The 26,177-nt window shown below is 41.2% G+C and overlaps 1 protein-coding gene and 1 non-coding gene across 2 annotated transcripts in view; one reads left to right on the top strand and one right to left on the bottom strand.

The window, feature by feature from the left end:
• The window catches only part of GPC5 (glypican 5), a 1,023,394-nt gene that overhangs the window by 570,893 nt on the left and 426,324 nt on the right, over positions 1 to 26,177 (bottom strand). The gene's annotated exons all lie outside the window — the stretch shown is intronic.
• LOC135873127 (U6atac minor spliceosomal RNA) lies at positions 1,300 to 1,406 on the top strand. The gene has a single exon (XR_010561077.1). It is a non-coding gene; the product is annotated as a U6atac minor spliceosomal RNA (small nuclear RNA).

A 26,177-nucleotide genomic window follows, 5' to 3' on the forward strand; every position in this document is an offset into this window, starting at 1 on the left:
CACGGCGTGTCCTCTGTAGGGGGTCTTTACCCTCTTGGAGGGAAACAGCCCAAATCTGTTAACTTCTCTTCTTATCCAGGTTTTTTGGGGATCGGAACACTAAGAGATAGGGTATGTGGTAAGGAGTGGTTTCATTTTTATTCTAATATTTTATTTTAATTATTTTCCAGGTTGGGGCCAAAGAGGCACTGGTGGCTCAATCTTTTCTTGTGACTGTTTTTCTAATTTTTGAGAGACATTCCTACAGCCTAAGAGAGGCACCTTCTCTGAGGATTATATATTGAAATAAATAATCTAGAAATTCTGTTAGTTGAGCGTGCCGAATATGTTCACAGGTTATTGGGTTTTAAATTTTAAAAAGCAATATAGCAAACAGATACTTGACCCAGCTGCTTAAAAAGATAACAAAATAGATTAAACTAAAGACGCAAGACCTTTTCTTTCATCATGGGAGATCAGACCTGCAACAATCTCTCTGGACCAGTAGCAGAGCAGGATGGAACTTATGCACCATTTTCCCTATCTGAGTTTTATTTAGTGTCCAAAATGAATGTTCTAGATGCACTGAGAGAAAAGCTATTGGGGAATAGTAGGTCAGAATGAGTGCTGTCCTGCCTGTGAGATGAAGCGACAAAGATAATTACACCACCATATGATTCTCTGTGTCTTACTGGCAGAAGCACAGATTCTCTGTGTCTTTCTCATTTTGGCATCCCACGCCTTCTGGTACCTGGCTGAGGTTTTTGAGAATATCTGGAAACAAAACCTTAAGGGTTGTCATGGGTCATTTAGTTCTTGCTTGCTGATCTAAAGCATTCAATTGTTTGAAATCTTTTTAGGGCAAACTCTGTATTTAAAATTAAGGTTGAAATGTAACAATAGAAAAACATTACTACTCCTGACAGAATTCTGCTCCCCTGCAGGGGTTCAGAATTCATATGGTCTGCATCTTTCTGTGCCCCCCACACAGAAAAATGCAAAAGAAATCTGCAGGGGGACACATGCCTCTTCTCTGGCAGCCCAGGCAGTGTGTCTGTTCTAAGGTGCCTGGAGCAGCCTCAGAGACACTAATCACTGCAGCGGGAGGGGGACTGCGCATGTGTACCTACAGGGGAGATGTTGATCACCACTAGGGGCTGTGGATGAGCATGCGTGCGTACCAACAAGCAAGAGAGACCTGTGTGGAGGGGTAGGGCTTTTCTATTATGCAGGAGGCAGGGTCTGTCCCCAAGGCAGAAATGTAGCAGCCTGCCTGCTAGTTAATTGATCTCATTCTCTGAGACAGAAATGTAGCAGCCTGATTAGCACTCCCCTTGATAAGCATGGAAGAGGTCCTAGTGACTTTTACAACACGCATATGGTTAAGGCATTGCCACTTACTTTGTGGCATCTAACATTGTTAGTGTTCTATTGTTAGTTAACTGTTCCCATTCTCAGTCAATTCCCCCAAGAGCATAAACCTGTAAAAATTTTAAGCCCCCTACATTGCCAGTGTCATGTAAAGCCTTATAAATGATGGTAAGGGAATCAGCTAGGAAGATCTATGTGCTTTCTCACTTTTTTCCTGTGCCAAAGTGGCACAATGGGGTTAGATTACAGCTCAGGATTTATTTTACTTACCCAATAAAAAAAGACTTTGAGAGAAAATAAAACATTTACCAAGCAGTCAATAAAATGTCAGGGCAATCAGAATCAAGCACTTCCCAAAGTACCCAGCCAGGTCCAGGACAACAATTAGCAAAACTGGATGATTTTAATGTGTGAAAGTCTGAGCAATTTAAAATGACATTCTCCTTTTATTGTTTTGCTGTTTGGTGTTCTGTAATGTAATTTAAATGAAAATCCAGGATTATAACTGCAATGCAGGTATTAGTTATAAAGTGTTTCCTAAACTCAATATTCGTGTGTTTAGGAAAAAGCTGAAATACTCAATGCTTTTTTTCCCTCGGTCTTCACAGACAAGGTCAGCTCCCAGACTGCTGCACTGGGCAACACAGTACGGGGAAGAGGTGAACAGCCCTCAGTAGTGAAAGAACAAGTTAAGGACTATTGAGAAAAGCTGGGTGTACACAAGTCCATGGGTCCAGATCTAATGCATCCAAGGGTGCTGAGGGAGTTGGCTGATGTGATTGCAGAGCCATTGGCCATTATCTTTGAAAACTCGTGGTGATAGGGGGAGGTCCTGGACGATTGGGAAAAGGCAAATATAGTGCCCATATATTAAAAAGGGAAGAAAGAGAACCCGGGGAACTACAGACCGGTCAGCCTCACCTCAGTCCCTGGCAAAATCATGGAGCAGGTCCTCAAGGAATCCATTTTGAAGCACTTGGAGGAGAGGAAGGTGATCAGGAACAGTCAACATGGATTCAACAAGGGCAAGTCATGCTTGACCAACCTGATTGCCTTCTATGATGAGATAACTGGCTCTGTGGATATGGGGTAAGCGGTGGATGTGATATATCTTGACTGTAGCAAAGCTTTTGATATGGTCTCCCACAGTATTCTTCCCAGCAAGTTAAAAAAGTATGGATTGGATGAATGGACTATAAGGTTTTGGGAGGCGAGGGTCTGGCATCCAGACAATGTAACCAATCCAGTGGAATTGCTAACAGATGATCATTGCCTCGATACTGGTGGTCTTTGCCTCTTCCAAAACACTAATATTAGTGGACCTGTCTTCCCATTTGATCTTCAAAACCTTACGAAGGCAGCATTGATGGTGCCTCTCAACGACTTTCAAGTGGTGTCTATAGGTTGTCCAAGTTTTGGACCCATACAACAGTGTTGGGAGAATAATGGGCTGTAAACAAGAAGCTTGGTGTCTGTTCGAATGTCATGATCTTCAAAGACCTGTGCCGTAAATGAGAAAAAGCTACACTGGCACAGCTCAGGCGATGTTGAATTTCTGCATCAATATCTGCCTTGGATGAAAGACGACTTCCAAGGTAGAGGAAATGGTTGACATTCTCCAGCGCCACTCCATTGATTTTGATAGATGGGGCATGTAATACCTCTTTTGGAGAGGGCTGGTAGAGCACTTTAGTCTTCTTGATATTAAGAGTGAAACTAAGACATGCATAAGCATCGGCAAACACATTCAAGATAGTTTGAAGATCTTTCTCAGAGTTGACAAAGATTGCGTTGTCATCAGCATACTGAAGTTCCATAATAGATATTGTGGAAATCTTACTCTTGGCTTTCAGCCTGCTAAGCCTGAACAGCTTTCCATTCTGTAAGTGATTTTAATGCCAGCTGTAAACTTCCAAGCAATTAGGTAAAGAATGACAGCAATAAAAACCACAAACATGGTTGGAGCGATGATACAGCCCTGTTTGACTCCTGTTTGTACTTTGAAAGGTTCACTCTGGGAGCCAGTGCTGCTCAGAACAGTTGCTTTCATGTTATCATTAAGCAATTTTAGGACATTGATGTATTTATCAGGACATCCAATCTTAGAAATTACAGTCCAGAGGGCATGGCGATTCACTGAGTCAAAGGCTTTAGTTAGATCAATAAAAGCCATGTACAGTGGTTGGTTTTGCTCCCAACACTTGGGGAAGAGATAGCTCAGTGGTTTGAGCACTAGCCTGTTAAATCCAAAGTTGTGAGCTCAATCCTTGAGGGGGGCACTTAGGGATATGGGGCAAAATCAGTACTTGGTCCTGCCTAGTGAAGGCAGAGGGCTGGACTTGATGACCTTTCAGGGTCCTTTCTAGCTCTGTAAAATATACCTAACACTTTCCTTGCAGATGCCGTGCTGTGACGATCATATCCTCAGTACCAGTAAAATTTCTTCTGAAGGCGGGTTGCAAGGAACCACACCAGAACTTTGCCTGCAATGGCTAGGAGAGAGAAACCATGATAATTTCCACAATCCACTTTATCCCCTTTTTTGAAGAGGGTGACAATCAGAGCATCCCTCATTTCACTGGGTATCTCCTCCTTTATCCAGATTTTAAGGATAAGCAAGTAAAGCTACCAAATTAGTTCTGGTCCACCATTTTTAAAGATTTCAGCAGGGATCCCATATAGACCTGCTGCCTTGTTGTTCTTCATCTGCTTGGTGGCATTGTGTACCTCATACAAATTGGGAGGGTCTCCGAGCTCATCCCTAAACAGTCGATGACGGATTTACTCAAGGACTTCATCTGCAACCATAGAATTACAGTTAAGGAGATCTTCAAAATGTTCTTTCCAGCAAGAATTAATGGCTTTGTTGTCCTTCAGAAGCGTGGTTCCGTCCTTAGAGCAAAGAGGATTCATACCATGACAAATTGGCCCATAAACAGACTTGGTGGCACTAAAGAAACCACATATATTGTGGATGTCCGCGAGATGTTGGAGTGATTGCACTTTCTCAGTTCACCATTTGTTCTTAAGTTCTCTGGCTTTACGTTGTACTTCCGCCCTTGCCTTGGCATGGGCTTCTCTCTTTCAATTTATGTCATTCGGCCAAGCATGAAATGCCATTCTCTTCTCATTGATGAGTTGCTCAATTTCAGCATCATTCTTGTCAAACCAGTCCTGATGTTTTCTGGTTTGGTAGTCTATGGTTTCCTCAGAGGCATTGATGATTACTGCTTTCTACTGGCTCCAATGTTCCTCAATTTCTTCCGGAAATTCTGATGGGAGCTTTTCTTCTAAGACTGCTTGGAAGTGGTCACGCTTAATAGGGTCCTTCAAATATTGAACCTTCAGCTTGCGCCTGACCTGCTTCCTTTACAGCCTCCATTTGGGAGTGATCTTAATTTTCATTGTGGATCGAATAAGGTGATGATCAGTCCAACAATCATCAGGACTTGTCATTGCTCTTGTGAGAAGTATGTCACTACGATCTCGGGCATGGGGGGAGGGATAGCTCAGTGGTTTGAGCATTGGCCTGCTAAACCCAGGGTTGTGAGTTCAATCCTTGAGGAGGCCATTTGGGGATCTGGGGCAAAATCAGTACTTGGTCCTGCTAGTGAAGGCAGGGGGCTGGACTCAATGACCTTTCAAGGTCCCTTCCAGTTCTAGGAGATGGGATATCTCCATTAATTATTATTATTAATTATTATTATTATTATTATTATGAACTATGACGTAGTTGAGGAGATGCCAGTGCTTTGACCGTGGGAGTCTCCAAGATTTTTTGAACTTTTCCTTTTGTCGGAAAAGAGTGTTCGTAATAAGTTCATGTTCAGCACACTTGGTCATGAGCAGAATTCCATTTGAATTGCTTTTGCCAACTCCTTCTTTCCCAATTGTTCCTTTCCACAGGTCTGAGTCTCGTCCCACACGTGCATTGAAATTCCCCAGAAGGAGGATCTTGTCTTCTGTAGGGGTCTCAGATAAAATGGTTTCCAACTGAGAATAAAAATCTTCCTTTACATTCTCATCGGCATCCAGTGTTTGTGCATAGGCGTTCACAATAGTTGCCTGTTGATTTTTGGTTAGCCTCAATCAGAGTATCATAAACTGCTCATTGATGCCAACTGGTACCTCAGAGAGGCACCTTATGAGCTTGTTTTTTATAGCACAGCCGACTCCATGCAATCAGGGTTCATCTACAGATTTTCCCTTCCAGAAGTAGGTGTATCCTCCTTTCTCCTTCCCACCTGTCCTTCATCAGCTCTTCTAGTTTTGGGAAAAGCAGCAATATCGATGTTAAACCAACTCAATTGACTAGCAACAATGGCTGTAAGTCGCTCTGGTTGGTTGCTGTTTGAGTTGTCCATCAGGGTACGTATGTTCCAAGTTCCAAAGTTGAAAAGTTTCTTACATTTTCGACCGCTGAGGTGGTGATCCTGCTGGATGTGGCTATCCATCCAGGAAAAACAGAGGCAAGACTATTTTAGGGTACCTTTTCTAACACCTTCCCCACATGGGATGAGCAGAGTGGATCCTGAAAAGGACTGCTCAGTCATGGGTGCAGCTGCTGAGATGCTCGCCTCGCCTCAATCCTCGAGCAAGATGACTGTATCATACACACACCGCCTGTTTGTCGGTCTGTGACTAGGAACTTCCGGATTTCACTGTCCTGTTCCCGTCGCCACTCACCAATCACCACCGGACTTTTGACTTGTGCAAATATTATTTTCCCAAAAACTGGAAGATGCCTGTGTGGGACTTCTTTTAAAGTGGGGAGACTGGTCCACAACAATCACCACACTATTCTTGACAGATAGAGGACTTGAAACCAATGGCATGGGCACCATGACAATTGGAGATCCTCTATCTGCTGCAGCCTTCATCCACCTTCACAGCCGTTGTAACATTACTCAACAGTTTCACCTCCATTGTGCAGTTATCCTCCATCTGCTCTTCTGTTCGGGACTTCTTGGATCACACTTTGTCTGAAACCTCACCCTTGACCATTCTGCCATGGGTACCCTAAGGGAGTACATGACTCCAGGCAGCATTGCTCTTGGGGTCATTGAGACACGCATGCCTCTCCACCACTACAAAAATACTTACACTATCAGTCCTAATTCCAGTTATTTCTCAACTTTCTATCATCTCATCTCTCTAATCTATCAAGCAGACAATGTATTCTAAAACCTTTGCACTTGTAGCACTTGGGTAAAAGCTTTAAATATATCAGGAACAAATGAAATTCTAGCAATGGGGTATGTCCAGTATTAGATAAAGATGGTAAAACTGTCAATTGTGATGCAGAAATAACAAAATAGTCAATAGTCAACAGTATTTCTGTTCTGTGTTTGAAAAGAAGCAGGATGATATGTTCATATCTTAAAGTGATAAAGAAATACTTTCTGTGACCTCAGTGACTTGTAAAACAGCAACTATTATATTTAAACATTTTAAAATATTCAGGACGAGAACCTGTACCCAAGACTAGTTAAACAAAATAGTTGAGGAGCTCTCTAAACCCACTAATATCAATTTTTAACAAACTGTAGAAGTTCCAGAAGACTGTAAAAAGCTTATAGTTATAAAGTGTAAATTAGATGAAATGGGTAAGTATAGGACTATTCGCTTGACATTGATCACACGCGAAATCATTGAAAGGCTGGTATGGGACACAATCAGTAAAGAATCAAATTATGGTAGTATAATTATTGTCAATCAACATGATTTTATGGAAAAAAGGTCTTGTCAAACAAACAAACTTGATATTGATTTTGATGTGATTACAAGTTTGGTTGCTACAGGTAACTGTGTTGACATAATATATACATAGACTTCTGTAAGGCAATTGACTTAGTCCAATATGATATTCTGTTAAAACATACTATACAAAAATCAATGTAGCCCATGTTAAATGGATTAAAAACTAGTAGGCTGATAGATTGCTAAAACTATTTGTAAATGGGGAACAGTCGCCCATTGGAGGTCTTAGTGCAGTGGAGCAGGGATCTGTTCTTGGCCCAAAGTTAGTCAATACCTTTGTCACAGATCCGAAAAAATATATAAAATCATCACTGGTAAATTCTGCAGAAGGCACAAACATTGATGGAGTGGTTTTATAATGATGGGGAGCAAGTCTGATATGTATTGCTGTATTGGGCTTATTTCAACAATGTGCATTTTAATACAGCCAAATGCAAGGTAATGAATCTAGGAATAAAAAAAAGTAGTGAGAATCAAGAAGAATGTGGCAATACTGAAAAGGATTTCAGGATCATAATAGATAACCAACTGAACATGAGCTCCCAGTGCAATACTGTAGATAAGGGGGTATATGCAATGTTCAAATACATAAGCAAGGGAATATTGAAGAGGAATAGGGAAATGGTATTACCTCTGTATACCAAGTTAGTGAGACCATTACTGGGATATTTTATCTTGTTTTAGTGTCCATGTTTCAAAAGGATATTGAAAAATTAGAGAGGATTCAGAAAAGAGCTACAAGAATGAGTTGATGTATGAAAAACAAGCTTTATAGCAAAAGTGACCCCAGAAGCTCAACCTATTTAGTTTATCCAAGAGAAAAGCTACTTCCACAGGGAAGAGATTTCTGACAGTAGGCAGCTCTTTAACTTGAAAGCAAAAAGCATAATGAGATTCAATTGTGGGAAGCTGAGGATAGACAAAGTCACAGTAGTCATAGGTATAGTAATCATAGTATCCATTTGTGAGGATAACTAACCACTGGAACAAATTACCTAGAGATGTGGTAGATTCCACCTCACAAAACAATCAAGACTGGATATTTTTATAAAATATATGTTATATGTAACTATGTGCTATATCACAAAATAGAAGTTATGGCTTGATGCAAAGTTAATGGGTGAGGTTAATGGTCCCTTCCAGACTTAAAATCTATATGTCAATGACGTTTGTAAAATCTAGGAATCATATAGCCAGATAAATATTATCCTGCGTTACAGGTGCTAACATGGAACTCATAGGATGGGAGGCATTCCAGCTGCTGTTTGCACCGAGGAAGAAATTCCTTTGTTTTGGTTAGATGGAGGATTTGTCTTTGGCAAGAGCTAAAGGGTTTTTCTTTTCTTCTCGCCCCCCCCCCCATTTGCTTTCATAAAAGAATAAAATATAAAAACAGTAAATTTATAGTTCAGCTGTTTGTTGTTAGAAACACAGTACTCTTTAAGATCAATCACACAGAGGCCAGACCTGACCTATCTGGTAGAGAGCTAATACTGCAATGGTTATGAAATTTTACTGAGCAGAACTGAGGGAGAGCAAAGGTCTTTGTAGTGTATGCAGGTGGAAACTATTCAAATTATACAAGGCAGTTAGATAGCTGAGAAAAGTTTGGCTGGACATGGGGAGGAAGGAAAAAGAAAGTATTAACGCTCTGCCTTCTAAAATCACGCTACAGAAGCACACTAAAAGTACAATATGTACATCATACAAATACATATTATTTGTCCCAAATGGAGTAGCTCCTAAGAAATGTGAACCTCAAGCCTTGTAAAAATGTAGTGACTGCTTTAGGCCCACTTTCTAAGGGATTCTGTAAGGGAATTCAAGCTCAGCACAAGGTTAGTGAAAAGACTACCCATGTGTAAGTAGGTGTATGTTCAGAATCATCAGGTAATAATTCTCTGCTGCTTAGCTGGCTGAGGCAAGAAGGGGCAGGTGGAATGTGCTAATTCTCTGTCATTCATCCTTCTGAAGCAATGACTTCAGGAAAGGTCATTAACTGATTTAACTAATTAAATGTTTGCACCTTTAATTCTGCCGCCTAATGTTTCTATACAGAATTGCAAGGAATTTTGAACTAAGTCCCCCTCCACCCCCAATACTACACACACAGCCAAACCCGAGTGTCACTGAAGTAAGTGTTAAAACTCCAAGTGACTTCATTGGGAACAGAATTTGACCCACAGGTTCCTTGCAAAAAAAAATAATAATTACAAAATAAAATAAAAAGGGGGGTTGATCTGGTAATTTGTGTAGTTTCAAATGACAGCCATACTCTTATTGGGCATTGATTCCTTCAGAGCATTTCACTTTAAATAATGTAATGTAAATATGCAGAAATTATAGAGGATGAATTGATCTTCAACATTTTAGCATTACATAATTTGAGGACAAATGTACCTAAAATGATATAAACAGGCAAAATGTTACAGTGCTATATTGCAATGCTCATTGTACACCTGAAAATCCAACACAGAAAACTGCAATTTGCTCATCCTCTGAAGAGACAAGTGTCTTGCATAATGGAACAGTCTAATTCCTAATGGTTCAATCTCCAAAAGCTAATTTAAACTTTTTTATGGACTTGAAAAACTGATCTTTGAAGGTCCTTAATGAGATTATGTTCATTCATAATAGCAACAGGACAGATAATCTTTTCCAATTTTCCTTTTACATCCAATGGTAATTATAGAGAACAGAAGGGCTTGTTCTTACTGTGCATATGGATTTGAATTTTTGTCGTGTTAGATGAAATGGAGACATTATATTCACAACCATTCATGGAATCAATAGCAAAATAAATGCACCTGTCTTGAACCCATCATATATACCTATGCTTACAAGGTCATATATGCACCCTCCAGCCACATATGGATACCCTATTTAAGCGATGAACACACAAGAAAATGTAAGAGATCAAAACAGGGATGAGTTTAAAGCAATCCAAGGTGAATTAATAGACTGAAGATTCATTTGCACATGCTGGCAACTTTCAAAAGTCTTTTTTACTATACCAGAGTAAGCAAGCAATACTACAAGATCCACTCAGGAGTCAGTGGTAGATGGGAACAACAGATTTACCCTACTGGATCAGACTCATAATCCATATACTCTAGTATCTTGTCACCAACCTGGCCAGCTTGAGAGGAAGTAGAAGAAATCATAGAATCATAGAATATCAGGGTTGGAAGGGACCTCAGGAGGTCATCTAGTCCAACCCCCTGCTCAAAGCAGGACCAATTCCCAACTAAATTAAATAAAGAGATTGGTTTAAATCCTGAAGCATGAGGTTTAGTAACCCTTCTAAAAACATTGTAATCATTATTAATTAGTGTAACTTTGGGATATTCTTGACATCCATATACATATCCAGTACCTCCTTGAATCTTTCTTGGTTCTTAGCCTCACTGTGTGGCACTGAGTTCCAAAATCTAATTCTACACCATGTGAACAAAAATATTTATCAGTTTTTAAATTTGCCACCTTTCAGTTTCATTGACTATCCCCTTATTATGTTAAAAGACAGAGAACAGAAATTCCTGATCCACCTTCTCTATACCATTCATTATTTTACATACACATGTTCCAACTTATTCATCTTTTTTTCTAAGATAAACAATCCCAACTTTTCAATTTATCTTCATATGGAAGCTTTTTCATTCCCCTAGCCTTCTGGCCACCTTTTTCTGAACTCTCTCCAATCCTACAATATCTTTTTTGACATGGCTGACGAGTACGGCAGAGTATTCCAGATGAGGGAGAACCATTGATTCGTATAATATAATTAGAATATTCTCTACATTATTCTCCATCCAATTCCTTATGCAACCATTGTTTGGCTTGCTTTTTTTGACTGCTGCTGTACATTGAGCAGAGGTCTTGTTTGAGGAGTCCAAAGTGATGCTCAGGTCCTTTTCCTGAGTTGAAAATGTTAGTTTAGAACCCTGTACGGTATATGAATATTTCAGCTTTTCCCCTGCAATGTGCATTATTTTAAATGTATAAACATTGAATTTCTTCTGCCATCATATTGCCCTTTCAGCTAGCTTGGGTAGGTTCCTCTGAAGTTCCTCATTGTCCATTCTAGAACTTGACTACTCTAAATAATTTTGTGTCACCTCTAAGTTTTAGCACTTCCTCCTTTTCGAGATCCTTAATATATTAAATGGTTCTGATCTTCTCCACTGTAGCTTTTTACTTAAGCATGAGTAGGTTTGAAAAATGAAATTCCTGCCATACAGTGTATTACCCATTATCTTAATATAGGAGTCAACAGCCACAAAGTTAATGGAGGTTAAATATGACATAGTGTTGAACTATGTTTCAATTAAATTTTCTTCCACCAGACCACATCTTCAAGAATCCATTAATCTTTCACTCTTCCGTATTCAAGACCTTTACCCCAGTCACAGAGATCACCTTCCAGCAAAGAAGGGTTGGATATAACTCCCTCCAGAAACTGTCAATACTGCTTCCAGTATGGGTCAAAGGGTCTTGCTAAGAGACACCAAAGTACTTACTCGCTCCTAACCCTTATTGACCTTGACATTCGGCAATGGACTTGGCAGGGTATACAAACACAGATTATTCACAGCTTTTATCAGGGCTCCATGGAGGTTTTGGGGCGCCCAGGGAAAAATCTGTAACTGAGGCCCCTCATATTTAAAAAAAAAATACCACCAAGGGGAGGCCTCCTGTGTGTGTGTGGGCGTGCACACGCGTTGGCGTGCGTACATGTGTTGGAGTGTGAGATCACTCCCCGGATGTGGCTCCTGTCCTGAAGAGCTAGGACCAGCTCCCCACTCTGGATGATGTGACCTGGTGTGTGGGGTTGCAGTGTCTCTCTTTGACCCAACAGTCTATCCACCATCAACGAAGCGGCTGCTGGGGCAACTTGAATGATGCTGCAATCCCATGCACCAGGTTGCAACACCCAGAGTGGGGAGCCAGCCAGACTAGCCTTCTTGTTTGGGGGGCTCTCTTTTGTTCCCCCTTCTAGGTGGCCCTGGCAGACCACACTTCTTAGTCTGACCTAATTAATGAGTTTCATATCAGGTTTTCTTAACTATGAAATCTTACTTGCTACTGAAATTCCCAAATTTTGCTTAAAATAAATCTTTAGTAATAGCTGGAAATATTTTCACTCCTACTGTTGATTTTTAACAGATAGGCATGGCTACCTCAAATGTGCTACTTAGTATTCTTTTCATTAGGTTGCACTCTGTAGAGTAATTTATGTAACGTGTTGTAAGACTTAGAACAAGCAAGGATATTACTATTGAGGTAATCCCTTGATTTAAGACAAATTGTGAATTACTATAGAGAGAAAGTTCAGTCATTTTGGTCAGCATCTCATTTTTGCAATTTAATGAACTACTCCCACTGACAGGATACTTATTCACAAGCTAATAGGAATATTGCCGGAAATATTATTTACACAGAAAGTTAACAGATGAATAGAAATAAGATATTATTATTGCATGTAAAACATCTGCTAGCTCTGCTTTCTGCTTTTACATGGTGATGTGCACAACAGGAAAAAACAAAACAAAAAAACACTCCGGTAATTTATTTCCCAGATTTTATGGAGGTCAATAAAGATATAAACAGAAACTGTGAACTTTTCTCGGTGCTGTATTCAACAGGCATCCAGTTCACAGAATAGAAAGACAGAGCCATGGGTCTGTGGCACCTTATACTGTGTATACGTATAAATACATTACTATGAACAAACTGGATAATTTTTAAGGTCAGTAGTTTCATTCCTCAGAACAGCACTTTGCATGAAACAAACCTTTAGGTCACTCATTCAGATTTTAGTGAATGCCAGTCATATAAAAATAGCATAATTAGAGCACTGAGATCTGTATCAGTGGACACTGACTTTTCTGTACATAATGTATGAATAAAGGGATATTTAAGGAACTTGCTTGGTAGAGAAATTATAGTATACAAATGTGATTTACAGCTGATCTTGAGAATGTCAGTACTGCCCTAGTGAAGTTGTTTAATATTTTAAAGTGATATGAATCATTATAGACTTCAAATAAAATTACATGATTTAAGGCCAGTGTTTGTGAAACACAGGGCCGGCTCTAGGATTTTGGCCGCCCAAGGCAAAAACAATTTTGGCCGCCCCCACCCCCGCCTCAACACCGCCCCTTCCCCAAATCCCCAGCCCTGCCTCCTCCCCCCAGGCTCTCAAGCCTAGAAGGGAGGGAGGGAGGGGGAGAAGCGGCGCCCGCGCCGCGGCCACTCGGAGTCTCCCCCTCCCTCCCAGGCTCTCAAGTCTGGGAGGGAGGGGGAGCAGCGGCGCGCGAAACGGCTGTTTCGCGCCCCGCGGCCGCTCGGGATCTCCCCCTCCCTCCCAGGTTTGAGAGCCTGGGAGGGAGGGGGAGACTCCGAGTGGCCGCGGCGCGGGCGCCGCTTCTCCCCCTCCCTCCCAGGCTCTCAAGTCTGGGAGGGAGGGGGAGCAGCGGCGCGCGAAACACCTGTTTCGCGCGCCGTGGCCGCTCGGGATCTCCCCCTCTTTCCCAGGTTTGAGAGCCTGGGAGGGAGGGGGAGAAGCGGCGTGCGAAACAGCTGTTTCGCGCGCCGTGGCAGCAGCAGCGGAGGTGAGCTAGGGCGGCCGGGGCACATTTTTAGGGGCGGCATTCTGGCGCCAGCCATGCCGCCCCTAAAAATGTGCTGCCCCAAGCACCAGCTTGTTTTGCTGGTGCCTAGAGCCAGCCCTGGTGAAACACCATGATTTTGCATCATCATAAGCAGCACACATTCAAGATTTCAGTAAATTACCAAAAAGCTACATATGAAAAAGGACAGAAAAAATAAATTATTACATAACATAAACTGTACAGTAAAATATGCATATATGTAACATAATGAAGAATATAATATACATATAGATAACATAATGAAGAATGAAGATGTAAAATATACATATATATAACATAATGAAGAACTCAAACCTTTCACTTCCACACAACGGACATTATTAGGAAATGATGGGGAAAAAACAAAAAAAATCCTGCTGTAGAATACAGAATAAAATGTGAAAACTTCAAAATGAATGCAAGATGTTTTAATATTTCACACGTGTGGCAAAACCAACATTTTTCTTGTCAAGAGTTAAGGTTTTTTTGGTTTGTTTTTGGTACATCCTCACAAAACAGTGGAGGTTATAGAGTGGTCCACACTGCCATGCAAGATACTGCAGATTGTTTAGTTCGGACTAAGAATGCAGAGTATGAAGAATAAACATTTTTTTATGATAAGCTATTTATACCTTCACAGGTGAATCTTCCCCTTCATTTGCGACTTGATCTGGCACCAATGGAACTTTTTGCCTTCAACAGATTGAACTCTATCCCCATCTCTTAATTTAATAAGTGGGGAAAGGTCACTATAGAACAAGGTAATATATGTCTTCAGAAACAACATGTAACAAGAGATGTAAATCCAGTAGATAATATCCGCTAGGCTTTTTTCTTTTCAAATACATATCAATGTGAGTAATTGTGAACAACAGAATAAAATTCATGGTGGTATTGTAGATTATGAATTTGTCAGAGTTCTTCCAATTTATAAAACTGAATGATCATCCTAATTAAGGACCATAATATTTATGCTGATAAGTAATGAAATATTTTATTCGTTGCATATTGCATGCAAGCACTTTATGGATGAATGGTTCATTTTTCATTTTCAATGAGTACAGTATTTCCTAATTCACCTTGAGTATGTGAAGATAAGAAATATGTATGCAACACTGAGCTTGATGGTTACTCTATAACTCTATAACTCAAGCATTGACAACACTTATTAGGGATGCCACTTTATCTTATCATTGTCTTCTAATTATGGGCTCACATCATCACTGGTACCTAGAGACACATTTGGCACCAGTGTGGCTTATGGTGATCACTCACTTGAGACTGTCTTAAATTACGCAAATCAAAACTCTCATATTTTTGACAGTGCCATCTTTATCATTCTTGTATCACACGTTTCTTAATAGTCACTGTGCACCTATCACTTGATCCAAATCCCACTGAAGTCAATTAAGAGACTTTAATTGATTTCAATGGGTTTTGGATCAGGTCTCTTATGGGAGCACAGGCTATAAGTCAAATTGTTTTCCCCCCAAAAAAACTTCAGTTCAGAGGTGCTCCTAATAAGCAAATAATTTTTAAAACATTTTTACTATACACATAAAGCAATCAAAGGGTAGAAAACTGAGTTAATTCCTTTGTTTCAGAGTCTAGTTTTTAGTTTTTAATTATTACAGGCAGAAAGGAGTTGTTTGGTAGCATTCCCTTAATCAACTACTTCATCTCATGTTGTTTCATTATACTGCAACTTGGTTAACAGGTGGCTAAATCCTTCCACCATTATAGCAGTCACTAGAAAATATGCCATTGTCTCAAGACAGAATATGATAGAGCTTAATAACAGTATCGAGTCTAGGCATGAAAGGGCAAAATCTAAGACCTAACTTTTGTTTTATGAATTACTGTTGACCACAGCCACAGTTTGCAGGCCTATTAAGGGATGTGATAATGTGCTCTCTCCTTTACAGGAAAAAAAGGGAAAGTGGCCATTTCATAGAAAGGAAGTTCAGTTGAAGAAAATGATAGATTTGCTTCAGTGGTAGCAAGATTGAACAAGGATTGCATGTACCACAAGTCAATCCTTGTGATTTGGTAGGTATGAATTTGTATATAATTATCCAGCACTATAAATGCAAATATACTCTACTACACTTATATCCTTCACAAGAAAGTGGCTAATGAGGACAAGTGAATTGTTAATACTTCATTAAGCAGTATTACTCAATTCATTTTAATAAAATAAAATTTGTTGCAACCCAAGCCATGTTACAATATTATACAATACTGTGTGATAAAAATAGTTGATTAACTAGTCATCAGCTCATGAAAACCCAGCAGGTTTAATCATTCATGACTCTACAGCCTATGAATTTCATACGTTAACTGATTAATGCGCATCTTTATTCATTACATTTTTATTTTGAAAGCTGAAGGATGATAGCAAACCAGAAATCTTAGTAAACAGGACCCAGAGTTTCAGCAAGCATCTAGGACTGGTTTCTCAAAAGCAGGATTATGGTGGGGGAACGAGGAGAGAGAACTCCCTTCCCTTCATGCAACAGAATATATAGTTAGAAATCAAAATGCACTGGCTGATCAACTAGAGATCAAAATGCAAACTAGAGATCAAAATGAATATGACTATGTTGGTGAAACATTTCAGTTGTTTTCCAAGTGCTTAGAAAAAAGAAGGAGATTGTCAACAGACTCTAATTTAACAGCTGAAGGAAAAATATTGTTTCCTAATCAACACTGTTAAATCTACACTTATTCTGCATGAAGCATCTCCATTAATATCACTGAATGTTCTGGGCCAAATTTTACTCTTAATTAGGCTGGTCTAAGTGTAGATTAGCACCCCTGACTTCCACTAGGTGCTGGTTGGATCTGAGGTGGCTCAAAAGTAAGTGTTGATGGACCAGAAATGAGTAATAGGCACCTAACTTTAGGTACTCAACTTTGAAAATTGGGGTCTCAGGTCTGGATACTCAAAGGTACTCAATGGGAGTTAAGCATCAAAATACTTTTGAAGATCTAAGTCTCAATTACAAAAACGCCTCTTACGCTGATTGGGTGAGAGGCCTGAGCCTGATTCTCTTTTGACCTCTTCCTGCTTCAACCACTGTCTTCTCCCTTGAAGTCTCTAATACTGTACAACTGACCAGAGACCAGCACAGACAGGGAAAATGGTCAGGGCACAGTCAGAAGCCATTCCTTCCCTTTTATTATTCGCTATTTGTATTACAGTAGCACGTAGAGGCCAGGGACTCATTGTGCTATGATGTCGTGACTGACTAGGAAGAGACAGAAAAAGGTATAAGTGGCCCACCATTCTGCTTGGCACAGGGGATAAGGTGGTTTTAAGCTACATTTATGCTCTCATGATTCCTGGGGCTGCATGAAGTCAGTTCAGCTCCCAACATTAATTGGAGCAGTCTATAGTGGTTCCCAAGGGATTGCTGTGGTAGCTGGGGATTGCTGGAGCTCAGTGAACTCTGGCCATATTCCTTCATTCCCCTTGGAGACCAGAAGGGGTCAGTATGGTGGCTGAGTGATATAAAGGAGCGTCACCAAAGCCAACATTTTGGCCCTAAATCCAGAATCAGGCAGTACAATTTCTGTGATATGTTTCTTCCAATCATCCTCTTATTTCCAATTGATTATATATTAGAGATACATCAGAGATCTGCCTTTAAGGAATACACTCCTAGTCCACTTCTTGAAAATTTCACAACAGCACTAACACAGGGCCGCCCAGAGGATTCAGGGGTCCTTGGGGTCTTCGGCGGCGGGTCCCGGGGTGGAAGGACCCTCCGCCGCCGAATTGCCGCTGAAGACCTGGAGCGGAAGAAGCTCTGAGGGCCCGGGCCCCGCGAGAGTTTTCTGGGGCCCCCGGAGCGAGTGAAGGACCCCGCTCCAGGGGCCCCGAAAAACTCTCGTGGGGGCCCTTATGGGGCCCGGGGCCTGGGGCAAATTGCCCCACTTGCCCCCCCCCTCTGGGCGGCCTTGCACTAACAACCCTCCTTTTCATCAACAAAAATGTATTAACACTTCAAAAGGAAAAATAAGCTCCTTAAGTATTGTGTGCATGTGAGTTACACGGAAACGTCTGTAGAGCATGATTGACATCATTTTGTGACAGAGTAAGCAATGATGCAAGTATGACAACTGTTACGCATTTCACAATCACCACTGCAGAGAGCACTTTGTACACAGACAGGCATACTGTTTGGAAAGGGACTAATTCTCGGAAGAGATAACTGATTGATTCAAGTCCCTTAATGAGAATATTTTATTTTAATGAAGCAAGCTGTATTACACTTTAGTCCTTATTTGACGAACATTCAGTGCTGGGTGTTCTTTGACAGACAATGCTGATGCCTCAGTTTGACATGACTGTTAAGATACTGTGACGCTATTAGCATTTGAGCATTTCATTAAATTCATTGGACCAAGTTGAATCTTGGCATAGCTCCTAATAAGCAAGAGGGTGAAATAGAGCATGCTACAGTCTTATTTGGGATCAGTTCAAAATTTAAGGGAAAAAGCCTTGAAATCATGGTGAGTTATAATGTTGAAACCAATTGTGATACACCAAGTTATTTGTAAAAAAAAATAATAGGAATGTAAAGTTATCTTTAGCCTCAAACTCATTTGGAGTTAATTATACTTCAAATCCATTTAATACCCTGAAATAAATGTTATACTTCTAATGGATGGGTATGGTTCATTAAAACAATAACTTTTTATGACTATGATACCAACTTAAAGTAAAATTAATTTGTGGATGCTGAAAGGATTGATTTCCAATAGTCTAATTTCTCTTAGACGCACCATACACTTTCCAAGGGCACAACTCTCAGTATGAATCATCTGACCTTACACAGGATCTAGCAGTCTGCCCTGGAAAGGGAAAGCTTCATTACAGCTATGACCTCACAACATTAGCCCTGATTTTCTGTTATGTCCAAGCTGTGGAACAAAAAGTGGATTAAAATAAATTAAAAGGCCCTTTTATTAGCCAACCATTAGGACTTTCAAAAGGAGAAAAAGATGAACATATCAAAATTTTAACAATGGATATGTGGAACAGTGCAAGAGAATCACAGCTTAGACATGTTACTGCTCTCAGATTAACCATTTACAAAATAACTCTTATTTTGGATATTTAGGGCTAAATTATTCTGCAAAGAGCAACCCTGCTCTCATTGAAGTTAACAGGAATTTTGTCATTTACCTTAACGGGAGCAGGCTACGGCCAATAGCATATCATGCTAATAGTACTGTATTAGATATTCTCTTCTTGAGCTGGTTGAAAAATATTTCTTGAAACTTGTCAAATTTTTTTCTTCATTTTTTTAACCAAATATTTCAAAGTATTCCAAGTTTGAGAAGAAAAAAAAAGGGGGTTTCTGGTTTTGTCCTCATCCCCTTTTCTATCCTCTTCCCCTCCTTCCTTTAACATTAACACTGGCTAAACTACCTGCCCATTTTCCCTAAACATACTCTTGGAAATGAATGAACCATTTTTGCCAAAACTTTCAATAAATAAATAAATAAAAGCATGAGGCACAGAGCAAACATGGAATAATTATGTCCAAATGGTTATAGTATGGCAAAGTTATAAGCAAATTAAAATATATTTGAAAGCATTATAGGCAGAGCTGGCAGCTCTGCCTATAACAAAATAAGACTACTAATACTAATTAAAATCTTTAAGCTCCACTCTGTCCTTATCTTGAGTTTATTGTTTAAATTTGTTACCATTGACTGCAACTTGACCCTTTCTCCAACTGCATATAGATCATCCAGGGCCAAATTAATTTCTGCCATCAACTTCACTTCAGTCCTTTTCTTCTCTGTCCCCTTTGGAAAGCTCAGGTCTGTCAGTGGTGCTTGTCTCCTTAATTATTTATCCAAAATGGAATAACTTCAACAAGTGAGACAAGAGACTTCCATAGTTCAGTGGTTAGCGCACTCTCCCGAGTAGAGGGAAACCCCTGTTCAAATCTTTTCTTCCTCTTAAGGCAGAAGGGGGATTTGAACCTGGGTCACCAAATCCTGGGTGAGTGTTCTATTTACTGGGCTAAAAGTTATAAGCCTGGCACCATCATCTCCTCCTCCTCCACTTTGTATGGTGTCTGATCCATTAGGTGCCATGGGTGAGATAGGTGCTCCTCCACCTATCTTCCTGCAGTTTGTGGATTGTACTAGGAATAAGGCAGGAGATGTGTGTCCAGAAACTTAAAAATGTATTGTATTTTGGCCAGGGGCAACAAAATACAAGTTCACCCAGGGTGCACCGGCTCTGCAGACCAGTATAATAATGAGAGAGCAGTTACCTCTCAGGGTGGGACGTTACAGAAGAAGGTATGTGGCAGCTCTCCAAAAAAGGGGCATATTTCTGGAGTTTAATGTATCCATTCTACATACACTCACATCATTTGAAAGCTTATTTTATGCATGTTTAGATGAGGTATAATATAGACGTGTCAAGTGATGCCATAAGCCAGGAGGTGAGGTGAAACAATGGTACCCAAAATGAGTGTCACTTTTTGCACAGGTCCAGAAACACTGCAACATGACTATCACTACTGTCTTTACTGTTTTAAGTCCATTTCAACACCTTAACATGGGGTTATTGGTCAAAACTACCAAGTGACTATGTATTAAGTGATTTTTATTAATTTTGCATGGGCAAATATTTTTTCCAAAAATGATGAAGCTGTTTAGCATGTGGCAAAAATGGAGAAGTTGTACATTTTGTAATATACTAACATGAAATGTTTTCACATTGCATAATTGTCAAAGTATTTCACAAGTGAATTTTCTATAACTTCAGTTGAATTTGCTGACCAGATCCATCTCACACTGAAGGATGTTCACAAGTAACAGTATATTGTGTGCCCATGCTTTGTAGTGCATAGACCATTAGTCTGCCTGGTAGAAAGTTTAAATTTGTAATTGTCTGTGTATGCAGTAATAGCCTTCGAAAATATTCCAGAAACTAGCTTTTTAATTCAGTGACACCTAAGCACAGGTCATTATTAGTATTATAGATGACAATATACAGCTTCATACTGGGCTCAAATCAAAGTGCTCACTAAAAAAAATGGCAGTTTTGATACTAACTAATTTATATCTAATTTAGGAGAAGTTTGTATACTTGTTCAAAATGAAAAATGGTGGTAGAGGTGGTGGTAATGTTAACAATATTATTTGGGAATTTTACCTCTACAGGGAAGTTACAGTATATGAAGACACGGAGGATAGAAGCCTCCATCAAAATCTTACATCAAACAGAAAAGACTCTCCAACAACTCTGAAAAATGTGTTATTTGTCAAGAAAAATCAAAAGACTGCAAAACTGCAAAAAGCCACCAGTGCTATACAGAATTCTGTGATGCTTGAAGCAGAAGCCAGGAGAGATTAATTGTATTGGCAGCTACTGGATGAGTTTTCTAGTTTAGATGATATGTCACCAATACTCAGTCACAGGGGATGCTTTCAGAAATACACAAGCAAGTCAAATTTAGCATATGTCAGAGGTGTAGTGAACCCAGGAAAGAAAACAGACTCTGAATCTGATCAGAGAACATCGTGTTTACCTGTAGACACCAGAGCAAACATGTCATGCAGAGATTGAGCCTGTTGCATTGCTTGCTTAAGAAAATACACACAAGAAATTTCATAAAACAGAAACATGTGAGAGAGCAACCAATCTAAGGGATACAGTACTTCAAAGAAGCGATGATGACACGTTGCACAGATTATCTATTGAAAACCTGATTGCTAAATATGCAGTTTACCATTCAACATGCCTTGCTTCCTGCTTGAGTAAAATGAATCTTGAAGCAAAACCATCTAGTTACACTGCAACATTATAGTTACCGTAAGGCATTACATTTTATCATCTAATTGAAGAGATAGACAATCTTATGTACAAAGAAGGCAGCTCTTCTCCTGTCCAAGGTGCTACAAAAGTACAAAAGGCAGGCCGGAGAACTTAGTTGGGAGGCAGCCACTGGAGGAGCCAGAGGCCTCCTGTGAGCTCCTGAGCTGGGAGGCTGCCCCAGACCCCGAGGGAGCCGAGGACTGGCCAGGACTGCCAGGGCCATTTACAGACCCAAGAAAGGAGCTGCAAGTGCTGACAGAGGCCTTCTTCCCTGACAACCAGGACGATGCTCTACAGAGCCAGATACACCCTGGGGGGGCGTTGGGAAGTGGCCCAGGGGTAGCCGACCCCTGTCTGGCTGCAATGCTGACAGAGAGTGGGTCAGCGTGTTGTGGTCAGGATCCTCGCTGACCCAATGACAGACCACTCTGCTACGGCTAGGGCCCTGGGCCGGGACACAGTGGAGTGGGTGGGCCTGCGTCCCCCCCCGCCACACCAAACCATGGGTGGCAGTCTCTCCCTCTCTTAGGCAAGAAGCCTGTGCTTGTCAACCCTCTGCCAGAGCTAGGAGGCCTGACTGTTTGCAGCTCAGCTTGAGTGCAGGCCTGAGCCCTTAGACTCTCTACTGCCCCGCCCCGACCAGGGGCTGGGGCTCCATAACTGTGTTTGTTGTTCAGCCCTGATCACAGGCCCGAGCTCACGTCTCCCATCACTCCACTGTTTCCCCACGTCAGGCAACTCTCAATGGATTACAACAGTATTTATCAGTTCCAGGCCACCACTTCCCGCAGCTCCCATTGGCCAGGAACGGTGAACCGTGGCCACTGGGAGCTGCGAGTGGCCGTACCTATGGACGCTCAGGTAAACAAAGCATCTCACGGCCCTCAAGGGGCTTACCCTGAACAAGCCACAAACCAGTTTGGGAACCCCTGCTTTAGACTGTTGTTGTGATGCTTTGAGGTCACAAATAAATCCAATTTGATGGCTTGAAATAGTACATAGTCATTAAACTAACAGAAACTACTGCAAATATTTCAGAGTGGTCATTGTAATGTGTTGACGGCATCATTGTTTATTGTCAGTTCTATGGTAAAAGCAGCACATCATTCCTCATGTTAAAGTAGACATAAGTTCTCAAATGATCTCTGGTGTGCATGTGTGTAAAGAATGTTAATGTTAAGTTAACCAAATCGGTGGTGTCTGCCTCTCGCCTAAAAAGACAAAGGGGCAGATCTTCAACTGGCATAAATTGTCATAGCTCCACTGAAGTCAATGGAAGTATGATGGTGTTTACCAGCTTAACATCTGCCCCAAATTCTTCAGAGATCTTCCCTACCAGCATCATCGCAGTTCTGCCTGGGTTCAACTGTAGCCAGCTTTTCTTCAGCTATGTGCTAAGTTTGGCTAAGCAATGAAAAAGTTGGGAGATGTTGCTCTTTTAGTTTGACAGAAAAATGGTGTATCGTCTTTATTACTAGGAAACAGCTTGATAGTTATACTTCCTCTGTTTGAGTAGTTCTGTATTTGTAATAACTAGAGTAGAGGGATTAGTATATTCACAATACAGATGAAAAATAACCATATAATTATCTAAATCCTTGTATTTTGCTTGGCTACGTGGAAGACAATTTGAGTACAGCAATTTGTATACCAACCAGATTTTGCAATTCAAATAGCCAGAACAATCAGATTTCATGGAATTGTTACATAAAAGGGGAAGTGTACAGTTATAAACCCCTGAATGAAAAACATCCTTACACTCTGATTGGTGGAGAGAATTCCATTCAGTATAACAGAGTCTGTATATCCCATTATTTAAATTATGGTTAAAGAAAATCGCTGGTTAACTGTATGTCCCCCGAAAGCAATGGACACCACACCTCAATTTCCCTCCTCCCTCTCCCACTTATCTACAACACAGTGACCGTTTCTATCTGAATCTGCAGTTAGCTGTGGAAATTTAAGGTTTAATAAAAGCCTAGTTCCCTCATAGCCAACAGAGTGAAGTCCCTGGGGAACCCCTTTGTGTCATCCTCAGTGTGCTTTTTGATCTGATCAAATTGAATCTTTCGTGCTTCCTGAATAAACAGGTGGTGTTTTGTGAAGTTGGCTGTTCTTTAGATTTTTCATAGCTGTTTCTATGATTTATGTTTTCACATTAACCAGTGCCTGTGGGGGCAAACACAGTTCTCTGGATTAAAGTTATTTTTTTCAAGTTTATATATTTTTATCAGCCTTCAATTGCTTGTTAGTTGTTGTCCTGTTTTTATTTAAGATAAAAACATGCATTTTGTTAATATTTTCAATTAATTTAATCTGTGTAAATTTAAATTTCTATGTTAACCCCTAAACTTCTCTCAGGTCAAAATCACTATGTTGTACCTTAAAATCTTCCTGGGGTGGGAGAGAAGACCAGTGTAAACCTGAAAGTCACTAACTGTCTAGCCAGCCTATCAGGCTTTAGGGGAGAAGCACATCTAATTTATAAAAGTAGTGGCAGGAGAGTAATGCCAGTGACATGTCTGAATGTAACATGGCTGAGTTCCATTAGCAGTGTTGATTGGGAAGTGAAGGTGTAGGTATCTGCATGTATTTATGTAGAGGGGATAGATGGTGAGTTCCAAAACAGAGAGAGGTCATGACATGCAAGAGGCATTTGATGGGTTAAAAATTTGCTAGCCCATAGAAGGCCATTTGGATTTGAAAGTGGGGAAGACAGAGCTTGAAAAAATGTAGATTGTGCTCCTTAAAACCAACATATTAGCACTTGATTTGGAAATTGCCAGTTGAAAGAAATGTTCCAATTCTCCAGGGCCGCTGTCAGTGCTAACTAACTTAGGCCTGGTCTACACTAGGAGTTTATGTCGAATTTAGCAGTGTTACATCGAATTAACTCTGCACCTGTCCATACAATGAAGCTATTTAGTTCGACATAGAGGTCTCTTAAATTCGACTTCTGTACTCCTCCCCAACGAGGGGAGTAGCGCTAAATTCGACATGGCCATGTCGAATTAGGCTAGGTGTGGATGGAAATTGACGGTAATAGCTCCGGGAGCTATCCCACAGTGCACCACTCTGTTGACGCTCTGGACAGCAGTCCGAGCTCGGATGCTCTGACCAGCCACACAGGAAAAGCCCCGGGAAAATTTGAAATCCTTTTCCTGTCTGGGCAGTTTGAATCTCATTTCCTGTTTGGACATCGTGGCGAGCTCAGCAGCACTGACAACGATGCAGAGCTCTCCAGCAGAGATGGCCATGCAATCTCAGAATAGAAAGAGGGCCCCAGCATGGACTGATCGGGAAGTCTTGGACCTGATCGCTGTGTGGGGCGATGAGTCCGTGCTTTCCGAGCTGCGATCGAAAAGACGGAATGCAAAGATCTACGAGAAGATCTCAAAAGCCATGGCAGAGAGAGGATACAGCCGGGATGCAACGCAGTGCCGCGTGAAAATCAAGGAGCTGAGACAAGGCTACCAGAAGACCAAAGAGGCAAACGGACGCTCCGGATCCCAGCCCCAGACATCCCATTTCTACGAGGCACTGCATTCCATCCTAGGTGCGGCCGCCACCACTACCCCACCACTGACCGTGGACTCTGAGGATGGGATATTGTCGACGGCCGGTTCCTCGGAGATGTTAGCGGATGGGGAAGATGAGGAAGGAGATGAGGAGGACGAGGCAGTCGACAGCGCTTACAACGCTGATTTCCCCGACAGCCAGGATCTCTTCATCACCCTTACAGAGATCCCCTACCAACCGTCCCCAGGCGTTAACCGGACACAGAATCAGGGGAAGGATCAGTCAGTAAGTGTTTTAAACATGTAAACATTTATTTTTAACAGAACAGGAATATTAACAATATTAACAATGGGTTTTTCATGATTAGTTTGCCCTAGGCGCTTAACGTTTCAGTCCTTGGCAGTGCAGCTACTGAAAAAAAATCTAACAATGTCCGGTTTAGCATGATTGGTTTGCCCTAGGCTCTCTACTGTTTAGTCCCTGCCAATGCAGCTACAGTAAAATCCGGTCTATATGTCCGGGGATAGAGCAGAAATCCTCCTGGGACATCTCCACAAAGCTCTCCTGGAGGTAATTGGAAAGCCTTTGCATCAGGTTCCTGGGGAGAGCGGCCTTATTGGGTCCTCTGTGGTAGGAAACGTTTCCGCGCCAGGAGACAAGCAAGTACTCGGGGATCATTGCCTTGCAGAGCATGGCAGCATACGGCCCTGGTCTTTGCAGGCTTTCCCGAAGCATCCTTTCTTTCTCGGTCTCTGAAATCCTCATCAGAGTGATGTCGCTCATGGTGACCTGCTTTGAATTAGGTAGGGGAATGTTAGTATTGGGACTGCTTGCCTGTTCCTTTACAGAACTGTAACCGGCGGTTTACAGCCACGCGGTGGAGGCGGGAGAGGAGCAGCATACAGGGATCTTTCCCTGGGACAGCCGTGAGGGGGTGGGACAGGGGCAGAGTTCATGCTTGCCGGATTGCTGGCAGCAGGGACTGGCATTGCTTTGAACGTGAAAGGAGGCCAGTGCTATTATTAAAGTTTTAAGCAGCCACA

Source organism: Emys orbicularis, chromosome 1 (assembly GCF_028017835.1).
Source record: "Emys orbicularis isolate rEmyOrb1 chromosome 1, rEmyOrb1.hap1, whole genome shotgun sequence".
Taxonomy (NCBI): Eukaryota; Metazoa; Chordata; order Testudines; family Emydidae; genus Emys; species Emys orbicularis.